Genomic DNA, 8611 nt, shown 5'->3' on the forward strand with positions numbered 1-8611 from the left:
AGGAAGCCAGACTTAAAAATATGGTTTGGAAAGATCTGCTTCACTAGAATTATTTTTGAGAAGCCTAGGCTTATTTCTTTTTTTTCATTTTTCTTTTCTTCTTGTTTATTTTATTTATTTTTTTAGAGATTTCAATTATTCAATGTTTCCAGTTTTTCTTTTTCTTTTTTTTTATTTTTTAATTTTTGGCTGTGTTGGGTCTTCGTTTGCATGCAAGGGCTTTCTCTAGTTGTGGCGAGCGGGGGCCACCCTTCATCGCGGTGCGCGGGCCTCTCACTGTAGCGGCCTCTCTTGTTGTGGAGCACAAGCTCCAGACGCGCAGGCTCAGTAGTTGTGGCTCACGGGCCTAGTTGCTCCGAGGCATGTGGGATCTTCCCAGACCAGGGCTCGAACCCGTGTCCCCTGCCTTGGCAGGCATATTCTCAACAACTGCGCCACCAGGGAAACCCTCCAGTTTTTCAATGAGGGATACAGGAGTAAAAGCCAGGGCCTCTTCCCGCAGAGTTTATAATCTGGGGAGAGAACAAGAGAGATACCACATAAAAGAGACAAATAATTCTAGGAGATAAATGTCCATCAATGCATTTTTCAAAATACAAGTTCTTTCACAAATGTGTAACTAAATACTGACTCCATGGTGCTTCAGTTATATCCGAAAGGGCTTTGAGAAAATAAGAAATCCTGTTACTGGGTAAAACTAGTGGTCCATCTCACCTTTCCAGTGGCACCAAAGGAAGTTGTAGGGAGAGCAGAGGTTAACTGCCAAGACAGCTTTTTTTTTTTTTTTTTTTTGTGTGTGTGTGTGTGGTACGCGGGCCTCTCACTGTTGTGGCCTCTCCCGTTGCGGAGCACAGGCTCCGGATGCGCAGGCTCTGGCCGCGCAGGCTCAGCGGCCATGGCCCATGGGCCCAGCCGCTCCGCGGCATGTGGGATCTTCCCGGACCAGGACACGAACCCGTGTCCCCTACATCGGCAGGCGGACTCTCAACCACTGCGCCACCAGGGAAGCCCCAAGACAGCTTTTAATGTGTAAATTTATCCAAGGTTTGAAAATACCACGGAGAATCTTAGGAATCCCAGTAGTCAGTGAATGGGCTATCTGTATGTCCATTACATCTACAGACTCCACACACACCCACTCAGATGATTCTCAGAATGCTGGTATATGAGAAGTTAATTCTCATGTCTGGCTTCGTCGTTCTTTGCCTTTCCCTCTCATATCTTCAATCACCTGTGTCACAGGACACATATAAGTTGTTGGGAAGTGTTAAACTCTGACAGTAAAGCAAAATCAGAGTTAAAGGCAAATGTTTAATGAATCATGTTCAAACACAAGCTAGTCAGTGAAGAACTTTAGGTTTAAAGGGCCAGATATTCTGCATTCCCAAGAAATCACAGTCAGCTTCTCATTCTGGTTATTCTCACATTGCATTTTGCGGCCACAAAATTAGTTGTACATTTTTGCGCATTGATCTACCACTAAAAGATTCAAATTAAGAGACTGAAAGGAAACATTTTGTATCTGTGTATTTAAAAAAAGTCTGTCGATGAACAATAAACCAGGTATCAGTTTCCTATGGGGGGAACGTTCTCATGGAGTACTGTAAGGCCAAGTCAGTCCACTTCATTTCTTTTTAAAAAAATTTTAATTTATTTTTGTCTGCGTTGGGTCTTCATTGCTGCACGCAGGCTTTCTCTAGTTGCGGCGAGCAGAGGCTACTCTTCATTGTGGTGCGTGGGCTTCTCATTGCGGTGGCTTCTCTTGTTGCGGAGCATGGGCTCGTGGCACGTGGGCTTCAGTAGTTGGGGCTCGTGGCACACGGGCTTCAGTTTTTGTGGCATGTGGACTCAGTAGTTGTGGCACACAGGCTTAGTTGCTACGTGGCATGTGGGATCTTCCTGGACCAGGGATTGAACCCGTGTCGCCTGCATTGGCAGGCAGATTTTTAACTGCTGTGCCACCAGGGAAGTCCCAGTCCACTTCGTTTCTTGTTCTTAACAGATTCTGTGGTGCCGCCGTTGTCCTGTCCAGGTTCAGGAAGCTCATTCAGTGGTATTGCAGCATCCTCATAAGGCAGCTTGTCTTCTCGCCTAGCATCGTCAATCAAATCCAAGATCCTTCCATCTCTCTGTACCTCATTGTCCGTTCTCCTGCAGCTTTGATCTTGCCAGATATTGCCCATCACAGGGTATTCCCAGACAGGCGGTGCGTACGTTCCCCGGGGCAGGGCAGTTTTATCCATCTCTGTTTTGGAGCTCTATAAACGTGTAGTTACAGGAGCAAAGCTGGAACGCCTTTTTCCGCCCCTAGGTTTATTTCTGTTTCTGTAAAAGAGGGACATGTCCTGCCCCATTCTTTTTTTTTTTTTTAAACGTCTTTATTGGAGTATAATTGCTTTACAATGGTGTGTTAGTTTCTGCTGTATAACAAAGTGAATCAGTTATACAATCTTCCATGTATTCTTCAGCTCCAGTGATTTTTCCCTCACATTCACAATGAGAGCCAAAATCTTCCTCCTGGCCTGTGAGGACTTGCATGATCTGGCTCTTCCCAATTTTCTTTTACTTTGAACGAACATTAGACATTTTAAGTGTATTTGCCCCAATTCTTTAATTTAGTATACCTATTAACTTATAGAATTCTTAAATATATTAATGCCATAGGGACACTTGTAACATTGCCCACCATATTTTAAAGTCTCAATTGTTATAATATCATAGTTATTAAGAAATTAAATAAGTTTCTCTTATTTAGTATGAAGCTTATGGGTACTGTATCCTATTTTTTCACTTTCTGATTAGTTCTATGTCAAAATCATATATGATTTTACATTCAAAAGATCTAATATAACAAGCTCAAATAAAAACATGTTTGGAAAGAAGTGAGTTAGATAATTAGTAGGTATCCATATTTATGAAAATGTTTGGTTCACTTCAAGCAAAAAGTAGTCAGATTTTTCATTTGCTTTTCTCAATGTGTGAGAATCATGGTATAATTTAATCACAACAGTTTATTTTATGTATCAGTGATTCTTTGCATATTTTACAACTTTCATGTTCTTTTATTTATAAATAAGGTTTTATTTTTTTCTAAAGAATGGTTTACAGACTTGATATTGTGTATGTATAGCAACAATATATTAATAATATGATAAATTTCTCTACTGTCATTTAAATAATAATTCATTCAAATTTTTCATGAAAGACTTTTAATAAATGATTGTAATGCATTTTCCATGAAATTCTCCTGCCTTGCAACACATACCAGTGACTCAAAATGGTTGCTTTAATGGGTGCCCTGTCACAGTTGAAAATATACTTATTTAGAAGGATTGTTTTTTAATAGTATATGTATATTATATTCAGAACTGGGGGGATAAAATTTGTCTTATTCTTGTTTAGCAATTTCATAACAATTTTCTTTTTTTTCTATGATAGGTTCCCTGAAGTTAGTTAATTGCATTTTTGTTTTTACCTATATTTCATGAATGTAACTGATAATTTTTAATTCAGTATTCTTAAGATAGTGTGGTGTTGAATTCAAATTTGAATCTCCCATGTGTCTCCTGCCAATAAAATTATGTCTGTGTCTTTTAATTATTACCTCTATTGCATTAATGACTTAATTTATTTCTCTTCTTGGTTAACGAGCAATATTTGTTTTATTCTGCCTTGGTGAGCAGTTATAGAAATAGTCTTAATTTAACATCTATTGATGAATTTATATTATTATCATTTTTTATTTTAAATTTTAAATTGAGATATAGTTAATTTACAATGTTGTGTTAGTTTCAGGTGTACAGCAAAGTAATTCAGAGATAGATATGTATGTTCTTTTTCAGATTATTTTCCCATATAGGTAATTATAAAATATTGAGTATAGTTCCCTGTGCTATACAATAAGTCCTTGTTTATCTATTTTATATATAATAGTGTGTATACGTTACTCCCAAATTCCTAATTTATCCTTCCCCCTGCCTTTCCCCTTTGGTAACCATAAGTTTGTTTTCTATGTCTGTGAGTCTGTTTCTGTTTTGTAAATAAGATTTCATTCCTTTTCATTCCATTCCATTTTTTTGCCACGCCATGCATCATGCAGGATCTTCCCCCACCAGGGATCGAACCCATGCTCCCTGCATTGGCAGTGAGGCGTCTTAGCCACTGGACCACCAGGGAAATCTGTTTGTATCATTCTTTTAGATTACACAAATAAGTGATATCATATGATATTTGTCTTTCTCTGTCTGACTTACTTCACATAGTGTGTTAATTTCTAGGTCCAACAATGTTGCTGTAAATGGCATTATTTCATTCTCTATCATGGCTGAGTAGTATTCCATTATATATATATATATATATATATATATATATATATATATACACTTCTTTATCCATTCATCTGTTGATGGGCGTTTAGGCTGCTTGCATATCTTGGCTATTGTAAATAGTGGCTGCAATGAGCATTGGGGTGCGTGTATCTTTTTGAATTATGATTTTCTCTGGATATATGCCCAGGAATGGGATTGCTGGATAATATGGTAGTTCTATATTTGGTTTTTCAAGGAGTCTCCATACTATTTTCCACAGTGGCTGCACCAATTTACATTCCCACCAAATAGTGTAGGAGGGTTCTGTTTTTTCCACACCGTCTCCAATGTTTATTATTTGTAGACTTTTTGATGATGACCATTCTAATTTTTTTTTTTTTTTTGCGGTACGTGGGCCTCTCACTGCTGTGGCCTCTCCCGTTGCGGAGCACAGGCTCCAGACGCGCAGGCTCAGGGGCCATGGCTCACGGGCTCAGCCGCTCCACGGCATGTGGAGTCTTCCCGGACTGGGGCACGAATCCGTGTCCCCTGCATTGGCAGGGGGACTCTCAACCACTGCGCCACCAGGGAAGTCCAACCATTCTGATTGGTGTGAGGTGATACCTCATTATAGTTTTGATTTGCATTTCTGTAATAATTAGCAACGTTGAGCATCTTTTCATGTGCTTTTTGGCCATCTGTATGTCTTCTTTGGAGAAATGTCTATTTAGATCTTTTGCCCATTTTTTGATTGGATTGTTTGTTTTGATAGTGAGTTGTATGAGCTATTTGTATATTTCAGAGATTAATTTCTTGTCAGTTGCTTCCTTTGCAAATATTTTCTCCCATTCCACAGGTTGTCTTTTTGTTTATGATTTTCTTTGCTGTGCAAAAGCTTTTAAGTTTCATTAGGTCCCATTTGTTTATTTTTGCTTTTATTTTCATTAGTCCAGGAGATGGATCCAGAAAGATATTGCTGCAATTTATGTCAAAGAGTGTCCTCCCTATATTTTCCTCTAGGAGTTTTATAATATTAGGTCTTACATTTAGTTCTTTAATCCATTTTGAGTTTATTTTTGTGTATGGTGTTAGAATGTTCTAATTTCATTTTTTTACATATAGCTGTCCAGTTTTCCCAGCACCACTTTTTTAAAAACATTTTTATTGGAGTATAATTGCTTTACAATGGTGTGTTAGTTTCTGCTTTATAACAAAGTGAATCAGTATACATATATCCTCATATCTTTTCCCTCTTGCATCTCCCTCCCTCCCACCCTCCCTATCCCACCCCTCTAGGTGGTCACAAGGCACTGAGCTGATCTCCCTGTGCTATGCGGCTGCTTCCCACTAGCTATCTATTTTACATTTGGTAGTGTATATATGTCCATTCCTCTCTCTCGTTTTGTCACAGCTTACCCATCCCCCTCCCCATATCCTCAAGTCCATTCTCTAGTAGGTCTGCATCTTTATTTCTGTCTTGCCCCTACATTCTCCATGACCTTTTTTTTTTTTTTTTTTTTTAGATTCCATATATATGTGTTAGCATACAGTATTTGTTTTTCTCTTTCTGGCTTACTTCACTCTGTATGACAGCACCACTTTTTGAAGACTGTCTTTTTTTCCATTGTATATTCCTCCCTCCTGTGTTGTAGATAATTGGCCATAGGTGGGTAGGTTTATTTTTGGTCTTTCTGTACTGTTGCATTGATCTATGTTCCTTTTTTGGGGGTAGGGGGTGGCTGGTACCATGCTGTTTTGATGACTGTAGCTTTGTAGTATAGTTTGAAGTCAAGGAGCCTGATTCCTCCAGCTTGGTTTTTCTTTCTCAAGATTGCTTTGTTTATTCAGGGTCTTTCGTGTTTCCATACAAATTTTACGATTTTTGGTTCTAGTTTTGTGAAAAATGCCATTGGCAATTTGATAGGGATTGTATTGAATCTGTAGATTGCCTTGGGCAGTATAGTCATTTTGACAATATTGATTCTTCCAGTCCAAGAACATGGTATATCTTTTCATCTCTTTGTGTCATCTTTGATTTCTTTCATCAGCGTCTTATAGGTTTTGGAGTACAGGTCTTTTGCCTCCTTGGGTAGGTTTATTCCTAGGTATTTTATTCTTTTTGATGTGATGGTAAATGGGATTGTTTCTTTAATATCTCTTTCTGATCTTTTGTTGTTAGTGTATAGGAATGCAAGATATTTCTGCATATTAATTTTGTATCCTGCCACTTCACCATATTCATTGATGAACTCTAGTAGTTTTCTGGTAGCTTCTTTAGAATTTTCTATGTATAATATCATGTAATCTACAAACAGTGACAGTTTTACTCTTTTTTTCCAACTTGGATCCTTTTTATTTCTTTTCTTTCTCTGATTGCTGTGGTCAGGACTTCCAAAACTATGTTGAATAAGAGTGGCAAGAGTGGACATCCTTGTCTTGTGCCTTATCTTAGCAGTAATGCTTTCAGATTTTCATCATTGAGTATGATGTTAGGTGTGCGTTTGTCATATATGACCTTTATTATATTGAGGTAGGTTCCTTCTATGCCCACTTTCTGGAGAGTTTTTTAAAAAATCATAAATAGGTGTTGCATTTTTGTCAAAAGTTTTTTCTGCATCTACTGAGATGATCGTATGGCTTGCATTCTTCAATGTGTTAATGTGGTGTATCACGCTGATTGATTTGCAGATATTGAAGAATCCTTGCATCCCTGGGATAAATCTCACTTGATCATGGTGTATGATCCTTTTAATGTATTGTTGGAATCAGTTTGCTAGTATTTTGTTGAGGATTTTGCATCCATTTTCATCAGTGATATTGGCCTGTAATTTTCTTTCTTTTTTGTGTGTGGTATTTTTGTCTGGTTTTGTTACTAGCGTGATGGTGGCCTCATAAAATGAGTTTGGCAGTGTTTCTTCCTCTGCAATGTTTTGGAATAGTTTCAGAAGGATAGGTGTTAACTCTTTTCTAAATATTTAGTAGAATTCACCTGTGAAGCCATTAGGTCCTGGACTTTTTTTTAGAGATCAATGTGGTTTTTACTTTTATTTAAAAATTTTATTTATTTATTTAACATCTTTATTGGAGTATAATTGCTTTACAATTGTGTGTTAGTTTCTGCTGTATAACAAAGTGAATCAGCTATACATATACATATATCCCCATGTCTCCTCCCTCTTGTGTCTCCCTCCCACCCTCCCTATCCCACCTGTCTAGGCAGTCACAGAGCACCAAGCTGATCTCCCTGTGCTATGCGGCTGCTTCCCACTAGCTATCTATTTTATGTTTGGTAGTGTATATATGTCCATGCCACTCTCTCACTTTGTCCCAGCTTACCCTTCCCCCTCCGTGTGTCCTCAGGTCCATTCTCTACATCTGCATCTTTATTCCTGTACTGACCCTAAGTTCTTCAGAACCTTTTTTTTTTTCTGGCTTACTTCACTCTGTATGGCAGACTCTAGGTCAATCCACCTCACTACAAATAACTCAATTTTGTTTCTTTTTATGGCTGAGTAATATTCCATTGCATATATGTGCCACATCTTCTTTATCTATTCATCTGTCGACGGACACTTAGGTTGCTTCCATGTCCTGGCTATTGTAAATAGAGCTGCAATGAAAATTGTGGTACATGACCATGATCAAGTGGGGTTTATCCCAGGAATGCAAGGATTCTTCAATATACACAAATCAATCAGTGTGATAAACCCTATTAAAACATTGAAGCAGAAAAACCATGTGATCATCTCAGTAGATGCAGAAAAAGCTTTCAGCAAAATTCAACACCCATTTTTGATAAAAACCCTCCAGAAAGTAGGCATAGAGGGAACTTACCTCAACATAATAAAGGCCATATATGACAAACCCACAGCCAACATCATTCTCAATGGTGAAAAACTGAAACCATTTCCTCTAAGATCAGGAAAAAGACAAGGTTGCCCACTCTCACCACTCTTATTCAACATAGTTTTGGAAGTTTTAGCCACAGCAATCAGAGAAGAAAAAGAAATAAAAGGAATCCAACTCAGAAAAGAAGTAAAGCTATCACTGTTTGCAGATGACCTGATACTATACATTGAGAATCCTAAAGATGCTGCCAGAAACTACTAGAGCTAATCAATGAATTTGGTAAAGTAGCAGGATACAAAATTAATGCACAGAAATCTCTTGCATTCCTATACACCAATGATGAAAAATCGGGTCCTGGACTGTATTTTGTTGGGAATTTTTAAATCAGTTTCAATTTCGGTACTTGTAATTCGTCTGTTCATGTTTTCTTTTTCTTCCTGGTTCAGTATTGGGAG

Source organism: Delphinapterus leucas, chromosome 20 (assembly GCF_059928025.1).
Source record: "Delphinapterus leucas isolate spDelLeu-1000000601 "Yukka" chromosome 20, BTC_Dleu_Yukka2, whole genome shotgun sequence".
In the NCBI taxonomy this organism is placed as follows: Eukaryota; Metazoa; Chordata; class Mammalia; order Artiodactyla; family Monodontidae; genus Delphinapterus; species Delphinapterus leucas.